Source organism: Neomonachus schauinslandi, chromosome 4 (assembly GCF_002201575.2).
Source record: "Neomonachus schauinslandi chromosome 4, ASM220157v2, whole genome shotgun sequence".
NCBI lineage: Eukaryota > Metazoa > Chordata > Mammalia > Carnivora > Phocidae > Neomonachus > Neomonachus schauinslandi.
In genome coordinates this window covers 111,389,397-111,407,172 of record NC_058406.1, presented here as the reverse complement: position 1 = coordinate 111,407,172, position 17,776 = coordinate 111,389,397, and the positions used below count along the sequence as shown (strand labels likewise).

Sequence of the window (17,776 nt, the reverse complement as noted above, 5' to 3'; positions counted from 1 at the left end):
CATCGCTGGTGGTAATGCAAAATCTCACAGCCACTCTGAAAAATAATGTAGCAGTTTCTTAATAAATTAAGCCTACATTTTACCATATGACCCAGTAATCCCACTCCAAGGTATTTGCCTTACAGAAATTAAAATTTATATTCACAAAGGGGCCCTGGGTGTCTCAGTCGGTTAAGGGACTGACTCTTGATTTTGGCTCAGGTCATGATCTCAGGGTGGTGAGATCCAGCCACGTGTGGGGTTCCACATTCAGTGCAGAGTCTGCTTGAGATTCTCTCTCTTTCTGCCTCTGCCCCTGCCCTGCTCATGCTGTCTCTCTCTCTCACTAATATAAAATAAATAAATAAAATCTTAAAGAAATTATACTCACATAAATACCTTCAGATAAATTATTATAGCTGTTCTATTCATAACTGCCCAAAACTGAAAACAAGCCAAATGTCCTTTGGTGGATGAATGGATGAACAAATGGAGGTCTAGCCATACAATGAAATAATATTGCAGCATTGAAAAGGAATGAACAATGAAGATACCACAACAACTTGGATGAATCTCAAAGGCATTATGCTGGGTGAAAGAAGTCAGTTTCAAAAGTTACATACTGTATGATTCTATTTGTATGATATTCTCAAAAACACAAAACCATAGTGATAGGGCACAGATAAATTGTTGCCAGTGGTTAGTGGTCTAGGAAGGAAATGATGACAAAAGGGCAGCAAGAGGGACTCTTTTAGTGATTGAACTAATCTATATGTTGACTGTGGTGATGGCTACATGAATCTATATGTGTTAAAACTGGTAGAACTATGCATTAAAAAAAAAAAAAGTCCAGGGGCGCTTGGGTGGCTCAGTCCTTAAGCGTCTGCCTTCGGCTCAGGTCATGATCCCAGGGTCCTGGGATCGAGCCCCACCTTGGGCTCCCTGCTCCGCGGGAAGCCTGCTTCTCCCTCTCCCACTCCCCCTGCTTGTGTTCTCTCTCACTGTCTCTCTGTCAAATAAATAAATAAATCTTAAAAAAAAATCCAAAAACTTGATGATAGCTTTCAATCAAGCCTTTCTATATTTTTTTAACTATTTTTGTCAACAGGTAATTAGAATTAACCATCAAATAAATTGAGTTCCTACTGGAAATCTCTTTATCCTTGAAATGCTATTTTCTGACTGGCCCTTATAATGTGTTGCACTCTGGAATTCCAGAAATTTATTTTTGTCAATCAAATATTTTCCCCCTTATTTTTGAGATTTCTTGGAGGTATTTTTATGAAACTGAAATGTTCCTATTGCTTGTAATATTTAATAGTCAATAATTATTTATTGATTAAAGAAGCAAATTTATGATACGTATAAATATGAATTGTATTTTGTGACTTTCTATGGTTCAAAAATCTGTATTGTTCATCAACAGAAATAATTCCTTTTCAGTGGTTCTTGAAAGCATTGCTCATTTTCCCTCCTATCCCCCATACATGTGACCTTTAAGTTTAAAAGAAATCTAATGTCTTTACCTTTTATAGAACATTAAAATACCCTTTATAAAGGGCTCAACTTGAACAGAGTTATACTATTTAGAAAATCATATTCTCTGTAAACCCATTCCAATTGATAATTTCTCACCAGTTTAATAATTTTTGACTAAAACAAAAGCAAAAACAGAACACCTTTAATCACAGCAGGATTAAGTCTTACTGTATCACAAATCAAAAACAGATTAGGAAATGGTGAGTTGCTCCAAGAAGCGAAGCATGTTATGCTGTAGAATTATTTCAGTGCACCAATCACCCAGATTCGGTTTCATACCAAATGTGCTTTTCTATTTCAAAATTTATTTAAACATGTTCTAATACAATTTTTTTTGTCTTTCATTAGAACAGCTTCCCACCCCCACCCCCACCCCCACTTCTGGTAATCATATCAGTGTTATTCCATTCTACTAAGATAAAAATTTGTAAATATTGTGCTCTTCTTTCTTATTCAATCTTTTTAAATCCTATTTGTGTCTTCTTTGGAAATGACTTATTTATTTACCACATTGTTTTGGGCCCTTTTCTCTGTGAGATATTACTGGAATAGCCTTTTAGTGGACTACCTTGATTCCAAATTCCATCCAGTATGCCAAAAAATTATACAACTCCCAAGTCCTGAATGTCCTTTCTCTGACCTCAAAATGATTCCCTTTATTTATTGAGTTAAATCCCAGATACTCACTTTGAGGAGCTTCCATAATCACCCCCACATTTTCTTTTGGTTCATGGTTATCGCTGGATTTTAGATTTCATCCTCTGATCTGTCAAGAAATGCTAATCATTTTTTTAAGTATGTATCAGACTCAGTCTCATATCTCTGCCATTATTCACTATAACCCATTGCTTAGACAGCTGCCTCTTCTTGAAGGACTGGGTCAAGTTCCTCCTCCAATAAGCCTTGTATGAGCATGATAAGCTTGCTTGAACCTTTGAGAGCTCTGAAAGTAATTTACAGATTAGAACACACAATTGTGCCTCTAATTATCCTTATGTTCTAAATTAAATATTGGCTTTTGTTTGCATTAAATTTATAAACACTTGGGGACAGGGCCATTTACTAATGAGATGCAAGATAAACATCCAAAGAAAACAATAACTTTCCTGTATAACAGCAATAACCAGTTATAAAATGTAATAAGAAAGAATCCCACTTAATACTACACCTAAGAATGTAACTAAAAAAAAACAAACAAACATGCAATTCCATTATAAAGAAACCTTTATTGAAGGACAGAACAGAAAACCCAAAAAAATAGAGACATACCATTGTTGCTGTAAGAGTCTCAATACTCTAAAAAAGTCAGTATTTCCCAAATCAATCTATCAATCTAAATCAGACCACCAAAAAATCCATATTTTGACAAGCTGTTTCTAGCTCATTAAGAAAATAAAGCAAATAGCAGGAACTACCTGAACACTTTTAGGGAAAAAAAGTGTAATATAGAGTAACTTGCTGTAGCAGACAACCAAATATTTTATAATTATTTAATAATTAAAACTGTGTTGTCTTGGAATAGAAATAGGAAAATAAAAGTGGTTCAAGAAGCAGAATTAGGCATAATACTGTTAAAACATAATAAAGTAGCATTTCAAATTAATAAAGAAAAGAGGGCTGTTAAATATATGACTAGCAGGGGTGCCCGGGTGGCTCAGTTGGTAAAGCATCTGCCTTCGGCTCTGGTCATGATCCCAGAGTCCTGAGATCGAGGCTCATGTCAAGCTTTCTGCTCAGTGGGGATCCTACTTCTTCCTTTCCTTCTGCCTGCCACTCTGCCTTGCTTGTGCTATCTCTCTGTCAAATAAATAAAATCTTTTAAAAAAACATATATATGACTAGCAGTCTTGTCTCATGTTGTCTAAAAAAATAAATATCAGATAGATTAAAATCTAAACATTAATAACCAAACCTAACAATAATACTTTTTGAAATTGTGATAATGGCGAAACAATTTGAAAAGGACTGCATGTTTATAACAGTAGAAATAGTTAAATAAAGTTTATTGTAACACTATGCAACAGCATTCAGCCACTAAAGAGTAAGGTACATTTATTTGTACTGACATTTAAAGTTTCCAAGAAACAAAAAGAATAAGATAGACTTATTTGTCCTGACATTTAAAGTTTGGGAGACATATTGCTGCACGGAAAAAGTAAGTGAAATAAGCAGACAGAAGTCTTGATCTTACTTATGTTTTTTTTTTTTTTTTTATTTGAGACAGAGAGAATGAGAGAGAGAGAGCACATGAAAGGGGGGAGGGTCAGAGGCAGAAGCAGGCTCCCTGCCGAGCAGGGAGCCCGATGCGGGACTCGATCCAGGGACTCCTGGATGATGACCTGAGCTGAAGGCAGTCGCTTAACCAACTGAGCCACCCAGGCGCCCCTACTTATGTTTTTATAACAAGAGATACAGATGTATGTAAGTTCATAGTGAGTGAGCTAGGATGCTAGGTACTAAGCAGTAAATGCTGGTTGCCCAGGTAGGGGAAGAAGAGGTGGGTGTAATAGCTAAGAGATGGAAAAGTAAAGTAGACTTTCATGTTTCACTCCAAGTTCTTCTGTATAGTTTAAAATTAGGACTTATGTGATTAAAAAAAAAAAAGAAAGAAAGAAACACATTTCACTAACTTATACCAAAGAAAACACAGGAAAAGTGCCATTGCCTATTAGTAGAGATAGCATTCCGAAAAAATATACAAACTTTTAAAAGAAAAACATGTACAGATTTGATCACATAAAAATGTAAAACCTCTTTAGGTCAAAATAACCCACAAACAAAATAAAACACAAGTCATATCTCAAAGAAGTATTTTAAAATGTATAACAGATGAAGGATAAATAGTCATCACATATGAGGAATAGCATGAATAAGAAAAAGACCAACAACCCAATAGAAAAATGGACATCTGATATAAAAAGACATTTCACAAGATTATAAAATTACATATGAAACATATAAAAAGATGTTCAACCTGTTCAGTTATAAAAGAAATGCATATTAAAGCAGTAAGTTTGTCCATCGGATATACAAAATTTAAAAAAAAAATGATAATATTCAAAATTGGTGAGCTTTGAGATTGAGAGTCACTCTCACGTTCTCTTCTTGTGAATATAAATTGAACCTCTTGGGACCATAATTTGCAATATTTTAAAACATATAATTGTTCTATACTTTGACCCATAAATTCCATCCCTATCAATCTATCCCTAAAGAAATAATCACACATATGAAAAAAAAAGATATGTTTGCAAGGATAGTCAATGCTATAGTGTATATGATAGCAAGCAACTGGAAGCCAGCTAAACATCCACTGACAATGTGATAGTTAAATGTTAATGGATTACCTATACTAGGAAACATTGTAGTCTAGGAAGAGAACAACTATCAACATGGAAAGATCTTGTTATATTGTTAAGTGAAAAACAAATCACAGGAAATCACAGGAAAATATGTGTACTGTACTCTTGCCTATGCAGAAAAAAGATACTGCATCTATACATAGTGTTATGGACTGAATTGTCCCCCTTCCCAAATTCAAATGTGGAAGCTTTAACTGCCATACATCAGAATGTGACTGTATTTGGAGATAGGACCTTTTAAGAGGTGATTACGGTAAAATGAGCTGTTAGTGTGGGCCCTAATCCAACCTGACTTGTGTCCTTATAAGAAGAGGAAATTCAGACACACAAAGAGACCTGGGGGAGAGAACATTATATGAGGACCCAGCAAGAAGGTGGCCATCTGCAAGCCAAGGAGAGAGGCTTCAGGAGAAACTAACACTGCCAACACTTTGATCTTGGACTTCTAGCCTCTAGAACTATGAGGCAATAAATTCTGTTGTTTAATATCCCCTGTCTGTGGTATTTGTTAAGGCAGTCCTAGGAAGCTAATACACATAGTAAGGATTTTAGGAAGATATATACCCAACTGAAAATAGAGGTGGCTTCCAGAGCTCTGGAATGAGAGGAGAGAAAGAAGCTAAAACATATATATATATATACATACTTTCCATATGTTTTCATGTTCCTAGAGATGTTAGAGCAGACATTTATTTTTTTCATAATTAAAAAGGAAAATAAAAAAGAAAGAATATCACTTTGATAGGTAAGGGAACATTCATAGATGATACACAAAGCGATGCTTTAATCCATTACACAATTTTTTTAAACAGTAAAATGTAGACAGTATGTTTTGAGATCATTTATGCAGGAATCTCATAGACTATATGTGGGGTACATATTTTTGAAAAGACTTAAAATATCACTTCTATTTTCAGAGGGTACATTTCCAAAAAGAAAAAAGAAAAGAAAAAAGAAAACTCACCAGCAAGTCTAATTTTAAGTCCGAGAACCCTAGGAGCCCTAGGAGAAGACTGTTGTCTCCATTTCCTCTGTTCTATTTCCCTTGATGTAATAAGTCAACACCACATTTTGCAAAATCTAAGTTACTCAGAATTAAATAAACATCGCATCTATGAAACCAGAAACATTTACACCCCATAAAGGACTGCAGAATCCACAACAAAGCTCTCCTGGCTTCATCAGACACAAATATTTCTATTATTACTGGAACACAGATTCTGATAGGTCATCTTACTGGACAGTTGGCTCCAAGAACTTATGTTTTATACCTAGATAGCTAAAGGACAAATTCAAGGAAAAGAAGCAGAGGGATGAAGAAGTTGCCATTTCTCCCAAGTCTACAACAGCTGGAAACTTTAAATTGTTGGCTAGATGCATAAAAATTCCACTCATCATAATCTCAAAATACCTTGAAGTCAAATTTTAACCACAGTGCCACCTTACATTCAACTGCTGCTTCTACCCCCATCCCACCCCAATGATTAGAATTTTGGATCCAGTAGATGCTATATATTCATTAAACTGAATCTTATTATGTCATTTTTGCCAATATAAAATTTTGATCTCTTTAGGTTGATTGCTTCTTATCACTTTAACATTCAAAATCATAAAACAAACGAAACACCAAAAAGTATGGGGGAAAAAAATGTGAACATTTAAAATCTTCTTTTAGTATAAAATCAACTTACATGTTTACCCTTTGGAGGTGAGGACTTCCTTCTCTTTCTACCATCACTTCATGGTAAAAGAATTAAGATTGTATTTGACTTTTAAAGCACGGAAAACATTTTGAGAATTTGATATATACCAGACATTGTGCAAGTAAATGGAAGGGGCAGCCCTCCAGGATCTGGCTGATAATGGAGTAAGACTGTCAATAAAAAAGAAAGCTACATGCAAAATGATAACTCGAGTAGCAGCAATATTACAAAGGTGTGACTGGCATAAGGACAGGTGCTTTATTCTTCTTGGAAAATAAAAGGTTGGGGGGAGGTGCAGAGAGGTCTTCACAGAAAATGTTAGCTTTGAGCTTTGGTCAGTAGGAGATAATTCTGCAAGCACCTTGAGTAAAGCTTTCCAGGCAGAGGGAGCAGCTCACAAAAAAGCAGAGGTATGAGCATTTTGGGTTTGGCGTTCACAGGCAGCGCTGGAAGGGTGGTGCTCACCCAGCCTGGGGGAGAACACTGACCCCACTTGCCTGGGAAAAGACAGTGAACATGATTCCGATGCAGTTCTTTCTCTCATCACAAACCAACAAATTCTTCCCAAAATGAAATTTTGAAGGGAGCCCAGTGTCTTCAAGTCTCTCCTTCTCAATGCCCCTGGGCCGCAGGAGGGAAGCATGGGGACCTGCCACCTCCCTCCACTCTGACATCATCGTTGTCCCTGGTAGCCTCCAGGGCAGGTTCCGTTAAACAAGCTGAGCTTTCCAGAATGTGACTCGAGCATCACATAGCCTCAAAACGACCACGAGTCACTTCGGGACCAGTGCCCCAGGCTCCTTGGTTAGGGCCATCAAAGGTGCAGCCCCTTATCAGGACCAAGGAAAGAAGGTGTCAGCCAGCCAGTGGGCAGGTGCTGTGGGGGTCCCTAGATCCCAAAAGACGCTCTTGATCTCTGACAAATGAGTGGTTTTATGTATTGTAATATGTAGAGCCCATTTGCGAATTGCTCACAATTTCAAAAGTAACCTAATGAATCTTACTTTATGCTAGTTAGATGATTTCTGTGAAAATCCTTTTCACTAAAGGGCGGGAACCCCTGCCCTTCTGTGCTTTGGCTGCTGGTTAATAGGGAGTTAGTCCCTTTATTTGGGAAACACCACACTGAGTCTTACTTGCATGCCATGATAGGTTAAATTCTGTCAAAGGAAAAAAGGATTGAGTGCAGAGGAAAAGAGAGCCTGCAAGATGGAAATATTTTTTTGAGATGAAAGATGTACTTCAATTAAAGACATGGAGAAGATTGTTCCCCAAAAGAAAGAAATTACTGCTCTGTCAGTAAAAGAAGTCCTTCTAAGCTTAGCTGATGATGGTGTGGTTGGCTGGGAAAGGATTGGAACGTCTAATGATTGTTGGGCTTTTCCAAGTGAAGTTCTTCATGTGAGGAAATGTAGATAGGAGGTTCTGGAATCTCAGTTATCCAAGAGAAACCAAAAGCACACAGACCTACCAGAAAGCTTCCAGAAACTAAAATTAGTTGACATGAACCAACCATGCTAGCAAAAGAGCTTTTTTAACTTTGAGACCAAAGGGAACAGCTAAAGGCAGCAGTAGAAAAATACAAATAATGTGACCTGGAAGTTATAGACGGAATACGCCAAGCAAATAAAGTAGCCAAAGAAGCTGCTGACAGATGGAGTGATAATGTATTTGCAATAAAATCTTGGGCCAAAAGAGAATTTGGATTTGAAGAAAATAAAACTGATAAAAAAAATTGGAATTCCAGAAGACTAAATAGACTGAAATGTTCAATGTTGGTTAAGGACCTGTGTGCTTGTATGTATATTTTTCCATTATCCAATTAAATGTACTGAATTGTCATTTACCTAAAACTGTGTTTATTGTTTTATTAATTTTAAATAAAATATAAAGTTAAAAAAAAATCTCTCCTTCTTGCCTCCTGCTTCATAGCACTCTCTTTTATTATTTCTTTCATATTGTCCTGGCTTTGTTGTCTCACATTACCTGTGTGACCCCACCCTGTACCAACCCACCCCTTTTCCAGGTAGCTTCTCCTTAGTGGACTGCTTTTGTACTAAAAACATGGCACACTCTAGGGTGGCCCAGGGAGACTTCTCCACACTGGCTAAGGCTCCTTCCCTGAGCTCATCTTTTTTTTTTTTTTTTTAAGATTTTATTCTTAAGTTCATTCTACACCCAACATGGGGCTCCAACCCACAACCCCAAGATCAAGAGTTGGTTTGGGCAGATTTTGAAGATTTCACATAGAACACTAGATATATGATAAGAGTTTAGAGGACAGGTCTGCACTGAAGATAAAGATTTGGGAGTAGACACTGTATTGCTGATATCTAACACCATGAGACTGTGTGTGATATAGAAGAGGTCCAAAGAGAAATGAGGAGGGTCAGCAGGGGAGATGTGAGGAAGAGGAAACCCAAGTGAAGAAAAATCTTCAAGGATCAGAGGTAACCAGTTGCATTCAAGTCTGCTATTAGAGCATGTGGGGACAGGGAAAAGGCATTGGTTTCACATATTGCAGTTATTGGGGGCTGTAAATAAAACAGTCTCTGGGCAGTGGTGGAACAAAGCATTTTCAAGTGTTTTAAGACACAATGGCAGAAAAGGGGTTGGAATAAACATGGATGCAAAAATCCTCAACAAAATATTAACAAATCAAATCCAACAATATATTAAAAGAATTGTACACTGTAACCAAGTGGGATTTATCCCAGGTGTGCAAGACTGCTTCAACATTTAAAAATCAATGTAATATATCACATCAACAGGCTGAAAATGAAAAAAACACAAAAACCCACATTAATATCAATAGATGCAGAAAAAGCATTTGACAAAATCCTACACCCATTCATGATAAAAGTTCTTATTAACTATGAACAGAGGGGTATCTTCTTCACATTGATAAGGAATACCTATAAAAAACTTAGAGCTAACATCATACTTAATGGTGAGAAACTCAATGTTTCCCACTGAGATCAGGAAAAAGGAAAGGATATCTCCTCCCAACATACCTTTTCAACATCAAACTAGAAGTTCTAGCTAATGAAACAAGACAATAAAAAGAAATAAAAGGTATACAGTTTGGAAGGAAGAAAAGGAATTGGAGACAGTAAGGAAGCAACTATTTGGTAGTTTTGGTACGAAGGGTGGTAGCTGGAGGAGAAGTGGTGTCAAGAGGTGTTTGTGTTTTTAAGATGGGAGTAATAGGAGCACCTGGGTGGCCCAGTCAGTTGGGTGACTGCCTTCAGCTCAGGTCATGATCCCAGAGTCCCAGGATTGAGCCATCGTCGGGCTCCCTGCTCAGTGGGGAGTCTTCTTCTCCCTCTGCCCCTCCCCCTGCTCATGCTCTCTCTCTCTCTCTAATAAATAAAATCTTAAAAAAAAAAGATGGGAGCAATAACTAGGTATGGAAAGAAATGTTGATGCTAAAGAGGAGAGAATTGCTAGAGAATTGCCTCTAATTAAATGCTATGCTATCCCTAGACACCAAGATGTTAAGAACCATCTATGTATGGTGATTTTGTCATCACTGGCTATGTTTTTAAAAATGATACTCTGTAAGATCTCTCTCTTTCTCTCTGTATTTCTTTCTTACTTTCATATTTTTTTTTTCTTTTTGGACACTTCTCTAGTATTTTTTTTAACCCAAGACAGAAGTAAATTTTGAAATTATTTCTTCTCTAAGGATATTGACAATGACAATTTTATGATGGGTACCTTGGTAATCCTATTCAAGTTCTTTTAAAAAATCTTATGGATGGGGGGAAAGATGGCAGAAGAGTAGGGGACCTATTTCAACTGGTCCCCGGAATTGAACTGGATATCTACCAGACCACTCTGAGCACCCACGAAACCAGCCTGAGATGTAAGAAGATCTGGATCTCTACAAACAAAATATTGCAGGCGGTTGGTTTTGAGGTATGAAGCGGGGAGCCGTGATTCTGCGGGCAGATATTGGAGGATAAACGGCAGCGGGAGGGTGCCTGGCCATGGGGATACTACACTGCTGTTGAATGACAGCATCGAGCGCTGCGGACGGGCACAGACTCGCAGACCCATAGTGGTGGGGAAAGGACTTTAAGGCAGCCCCCAGGGTGGAAACCTGGAGTGGCGGGGTCATGCCTGCAAACTGCAGCCCCCCCCATGGAAACCCAGAGCGGCGGGGTTGTGTGTGCAAACTGCAGCACCCTGGACAGAAACTCAGAGCAGCGGGATCATGCGGGTGAACTGCAGCCCCCAGGATGGAAACCCGGAGCGGCAGGGTCATGCCTGCGAACTGCAGCCCCCTGGATGGAAACCCAGAGTTGCAGAGCATCCCAGGCGCAAACTGGGAGCGGCTGGTGGTTTTAGAAGCACAAAGGGCAGAGACAGGCCCCAACCTGGAGGCAGGACTGGGAGCACTGCGGAGGGGCGCACAACCCAGGACGCTGCACTTTATAGCAGCATGGACAGAACCGGAGACAGTGTGGCCTAGAGAGCTCACTGAAGAACGGACCGCAGTCTCTCTGCTCTGAGGCAGAGGATTGGAAACGGTTTCTTCTGCTCATACTCGCAGAAGAGATGTGGAAAGGCGCCAGAGAACAAAAGCCCCAAAGACTGATTCCCACTGAGCCCATCCCCCGCCACAGGGGGGCAGGGCAACTCCACCCAAACAGGGTTGCCTGAGTAACAGTGCGGCAGGCCCCTCCTGCAGAAGACAGGCTGGGAAAACAAGAGGATCTAATAATTGTAAAATCTATGCCCCCAACATGGGAGCAGCCATCTACATAAGCCAGCTGTTAATCAAAATAAAGAGTCATATTGATAAGAATACATTAATTGTAGGAGACCTCAATACTCCACTCTCAGCAATGGACAGATCATCTAAGCAGAAAATCAACAAGGAAACAAGAGCTTTGAATGACACACTGGACCAGATGGACCTCATAGATATTTACAGAACATTACACCCTAAAACAACAGAATACTCATTCTTCTCGAGTGCACATGGAACTTTCTGCAGAATAGAACACATACTGGGTCACAAATTAGGTCTTAACTGATACCAAAAGATTGAGATTATTCCCTGCATATTCTCAGACCACAATGCTCTGAAACTGGAACTCAATCACAAAGAAAAATTTGGCAGAAATTCAAACACTTGGAAACTAAAGACCACTCTGCTCAAGAATGTTTGGGTCAACCAAGAAATCAAAGAAGAACTTAAACAATTCATGGAAATCAATGAGAATGAAAACACATCGGTCCAAAACCTATGGGATACTGCAAAGGCAGTCCTAAGGGGCAAATACATAGCCATCCAAGCCTCACTCAAAAAAATAGAAAAATCCCGAATTCACCAACTAACTCTACACCTTAAAGAACTAGAGAAAAAGCAACAAACGACGCCTAAGCCACACATTAGAAGAGAAATAGTTAAAATTAGAGCAGACATCAATGAATTAGAAACCAGAAACACAGTAGATCAGATCAACGAAACTAGAAGTTGGTTCTTTGAAAGAATTAATAAGATAGATAAACCACCGGCCAGACTTATCCAAAAGAAAAGAGAAAGGACCCAAATTAATAAAATTATGAATGAAAAGGGAGAAATCACAACTAACACCAAGGAAATAGAAACAATTATTAGAAATTATTATCAAAAACTATAGGCCAATAAACTGAGCTATCTGGATGAAATGGAGGCCTTCCTGGAAACCTACAAGCTGCCAAGACTGAAACAGGAAGAAATTGACAACCTGAACAGGCCAATAACAAGTAACAAGATTGAAGCAGTGATCCAAAACCTCCCAAAACACAAGAGTCCAGGGCCTGATGGATTCCCTGGGGAATTCTACCAAACATTCAAAGAAGAAATAATACCTATTCTACTGAAGCTGTTTCAAAAAATAGAAACAGAAAGAAAACTTCCAAACTCATTCTATGAGGCCAGCATTACCTTAATCCCCAAACCAGGCAAAGACCCTGTCCAAAAGGAGAATTTCAGACCAATCGCTCTGATGAATATGGGTTCCAAAATCCTCAACAAAATCCTAGCTAATAGGATCCAACAATACATTAAAAGGATCATCCACCATGACCAAGTGGGATTTATCCCCGGGATGCAAGTGTGGTTCAACATTTGCAAATCAATCAATGTGATAGAACACATTAATAAGAGGAGAGAGAAGAACCATATGGTCCTCTCAATTGATGCAGAAAAAGCATTTGACAAAATACAACATCCTTTCCTGATTAAAACTCTTCAGAGAATAGGGATAGAGGGAACAGTCCTCAAGTTCATAAAATCCATCTATGAAAAACCCACAGCGAATATCGAAATTGAAGAAGACACAAAAAGATGGAAAAATATTCCATGCTCATGGATCAGAAGAATAAACATTGTTAAAATGTATATGCTACCCAGAGCAATCTATACCTTCAATGCCAACCCGATCAAAATTCCAATGACATTTTTCAAAGTGCTGGAACAAACGATCCTAAAATTTGTATGGAATCAGAAACGACCCCGAATCGCCAAGGAAATGTTGAAAAAGAAAAACAAAGCTGGGTCCAACACATTTCCTGATTTTAAGCTGTATTACAAAGCTGTGATCATCAAGACAGCATGGGACTGGCACAAAAACAGACATATAGACCAATGGAACAGTAGAGAACCCAGATATGGACCCTCAACTCTATGGTCAAATAATCTTTGACAAAGCAGGAAAAAACATGCAATGGAAAAAAGACAGTCTCTTCAATAAATGGTGCTGGGAAAATTGGACAGCCACATGCAGAAGAATGAAACTCGACCATTCTCTAACACCATTCACAAAGATAAACTCAAAGTGGATGAAAGACCTCAGTGTGAGACAGGAATCCTCAAAATCCTAGAGGAGAACACAGGCAGTAACTTCTTTGACATCGCCCACAGCAACTTCTTTCAAGACACATCTCCAAAAGCCAGTGAAACAAAAGCAAAAATGAACTTTTGGGACTTCATCAAGATAAAAAGCTTCTGCACAGCAAAGGAAACAGTCCTAACAAAACAAAGAGGCAACCCACAGAATGGGAGAAGATATTTACAAATGACACTACAGATAAAGGGCTGGTATCCAAGATCTATAAAGAACTTCTCAAACTCAACACCCAAAAAACAAATAATCAAGTCAAAAAGTGGGCAGAAAAGATGAAAAGACACTTCTCTGAAGAAGACATACAAATGGCTAACAGACACATCAAAAAATGTTCATCATCATTAGCCATCAGGGAAATTCAAATCAAAACCACACTGAGATACCACCTTATACCAGTTAGAATGGCAAAAATGGACAGGGCAAGAAACAACAAATGCTGGAGAGGTTGTGGAGAAAGGGGAACCCTCTTACACTGTTGGTGGGAATGCAAGTTGGTACAGCCACTTTGGAAAACAGTGTGGAGGTTCCTCAAAAATTTAAAAATAGAGCTACCCTATGACCCAGCAATTGCACTCCTGGGTATTTACCCCAAAGACACAGATGTAGTGAAAAGAAGGGCCATATGCACTCCAATGTTCATAGCAGCAATATCCACAATAGCCAAACTGTGGAAAGAGCCGAGATGCCCTTCAACAGATGAATGGATAAAGAAGATGTGGTCCATATATACAATGGAATATTACTCAGCCATCAGAAAAGATGAATACCCAACTTTTACACCAACATGGATGGGACTGGAAGAGATTATGCTAAGTGAAATAAGTCAAGCAGAGAAAGTCAATTATCATATGGTTTCACTTACTTGTGGAACATAAGGAATAGCATGGAGGACATTAGGAGAAAGAAGGGAAAAATGGACGGGGGGAATTGGAGGGAGAGATGAACCATGAGAGACTATGGACTCTGAGAAACAAACAAGGTTTTAGAGGGGAGCGGGGAGGGGGGATTGGTTAGCCCGGTGATGGGTATTAAGGAGGGCACGTACTGCATGGAGCACTGGGTATTATATGAAAACAATGGATCGTGGATCACCACATCAAAAACTATTGATGTATTGTATGGTGACTAACATAACATAATAAAATTTAAAAATATTATCTGGAATCATATTTCTGATAATATATTGGTATAAATCTATGTTAGTATAATAAAATTATATATATATATATATATATATAAGAGAGAGAGAAATGTTTTTAATTTATGAGAGGAAACCATGGAGCCATAGATAAAAATCACAGAATCTTATAAAAAGTTGATTTTTACCTTTTAAAAAACTACCTCCCATTAAATCTTTACCAAATCTACAAAAGAGCACACAATCTATTGACTAAGGGTCTACCTCCCAACCCTATCAGATACAATTAGCAAATGTTTTAAAATAGAGTCAGGGATGAATGAGGAAAAGCAGTAGCCCTGGGTAATCTTGAAACTGAATAATTCATAACAATTAAAAAGCAACTCTGATTCAGAAAAAACTAGTGTTCAGATCCCAGGGCCTGCATTTCTTTGTTGACTTTGCCACTGGCTGGCTGTCTGAACACTGACAGCCTACTAGCCTCTCTAGGCCTCCATTTCTTCATGTATCAACTGAGGGAGTAAAAACAGAACTTCTAAGTTCTAAAACTGCACAATCATATACCAGCATTATTGCCATTCAGAGCAATCTTTGAGGTTATACATGAGTGAACTCCATTTTTGTGTATATATTTTAAACTCAGGGTAGCATTTTTATATTCAAACTTGACACTACTGATAGCTTTATTTCCCAGTACTGCGTTCTCTATGCAAATGGGCTGACTCATGGATGTATTGGACTGATGTGACACTGTTCAATTCCTATGTGCAGGGAATGCTCAAATACTGACACCTTTCTCTTCCTCCCCAGAATCAGTAAGTTCAGAAGATTTAGTAATAACAAGGGACGATTTCATACAGCAGTCATGAGAATGGAAATAGTGACATTGTCCCCAAGGGACGTCCAGGGCCTATAGCATAAATAAAATGTTTAGTTTGCCCTTCCAGCAAAGGGATCCTAAATATAATATCTCAAGTTTTGTCTTTTGATATAGCGGACTGGAAAGAAAATCAAATCAAAATGAATCACAAAATTCATTACAGGTGAAAGGCAAGGGTTAGATGAAGGTATTTTTGTCTTTCAGAAATAAGTAACTAAATGCAGATGCGTGGTTTATAAACATTTACTTTTCTCATGAAATAGAATCAAAGAAACAATAGATAACAAAAATGCAAATTAGCACTCTAGGGCAATAAAAATCTGATGAAAGAACAATATTTGTTTTCAAGTTCTCATTAGCTGTCAAAAAAGTTTTATTAGCAAAAATAACAACCTGCTACTTTGCCTAGCATTTTTTAAAATAGCTTAGCAAGATTGAAGGCAGTTCACCATGCCCACTCCTTGCCAGGTACTCATAAAGGGTTTGACTTCATCGTGAACAAAATAGGAAGTGGTGGATGGGTTTCAGTCATGTAGTAAAACATGACCAACAGCAAAAATAACACACATATCCTCTGTTTATAGATGAGGAGTTAAAACTTCAAACACTTTTTAATTTATAATAAACATTATGGACATTACCTTGTTTAATCGTTCATTCATTACTATCATGTTGGTATGAGTGCTTGCCATGTTCTGGCTCTTTACAAGACTCCAGGCAACTGGTAATGAATGAGATAAGCAAGGCCATAATCCTTACAGAGATGACCCTCGACAAATTCTCCAACCAGTTTTCTGAGTTTGGCAGAGTATTTTTGTCTGTGGTTTACAGAGGAAGAAATTGGCAAGCAGCAGAGTCTAGACCTAAATTCAGGCCTTCTATTCCAATCCCAAAACAACGTACACTAGATTCTACTTGATTTAAAAGGCAGGCCAGAGGCTGAAACAGCATGACCAATGAGAGCCAAGAAACAAATATTACATGATAGATTTGCAGTGTGATTTTAATGACTATGCCTCATCTATAGCAAAGGCTGAGTTTAGGCTCCCAATACACACTGAAGAATAAAAAAGACATGAAGTAAGGTGTTCACTTTAGGGGAAATTGGGAAAGGGTATATGGGAATTCTCTGTACTATCTTTGCAACTTTTCTGTAAATCTGAAAATATTCCAAAATAGAAAGTTTAATTTTAAAAAAATGAATAGACATTTCCTGAGAAGACAGAGATGGGCAAGAGGCACATGAAAATATATTCAATATCATTAATCATCAAGGAATTGCAAATCAAAACTACAATGAGATACTATTTTACATTTGTCAGAATGGCTATTAAAAGGCAAGAAATAACGTGTTGGAGAAGTTGTGGAGAAAAGGGAACCCGCATGCATAGTTCATGGGAGTGTAAACTGGTGCAGCCACTATGGAAAACACTATGGGGGTCCTCAAAAAATCAAAAACAGAACTACCGTATGATCCAGCTATTCCGCTTCTGGATATTTATCTGAAGAAAATGAAAACACTAATTTGAAAAGATATGTATGCCCCCCGTGTTTATGGTAGCATTATTCACAATAGCCATAATATGGAGACAAACTAAGTGCCCATTGATAGATGAATGGATAAAGAAGTGATGTATATACACATGGAGTACTGCTCAGCCATAAAAAAGAAGAAAATCTTGCCATTTGTGACAACATGGGTGAATCTTGAGAGTATTATGCTAAGTGATATAGGGTGGACAGAGAAAGACAAATACCATATAATCTCACTTAAATGTGGACTCTAAACACCACAACAAATAAACAAAAGAAAACTCATGGAGATAGCCAACAGATTATCACAAAGGAAGAGAGATGGGAGGTAAGTGATATGGGTGAAGGGGGTCAATTGTATGGTGACAGATAGTAAGTAGACTTCCTATGGTGATTACTTTGTAGTATATATAAATATTGAATTATTATTTTGTGCACCTGAAACTAATAAAATGTTATATACCAATTTTTACCTTAATTCTAAAAAGTTCACTTCTAGTTGCATTAATATACTGAAAAATGGGAATTGTAACATACTGGAAAATAAGACAGATGAAAATTATTAGCATCATAAAAACTGTCCACTGTAAAAATGTCATGTATTATTTGACTATTCTCAAACTGAAAAGCTATAATTTTTTTTTAAAGATTTTATTTATTTATTTGACTGAGAGAGACACAGCGAGAGAGGGAACACAAGCAGGGGCAGAGGGAGAGGGAGAAGCAGTCTATCCGTGGAG

General features: G+C 37.9%; 1 pseudogene; it reads left to right on the top strand.

Moving 5' to 3' along the window:
• The first annotated feature begins 6,708 nt into the window (after nt 1–6,708).
• Nucleotides 6,709–8,409, top strand: LOC110578771 (annotated as a pseudogene).
• The last annotated feature ends 9,367 nt before the right edge of the window (nt 8,410–17,776 follow it).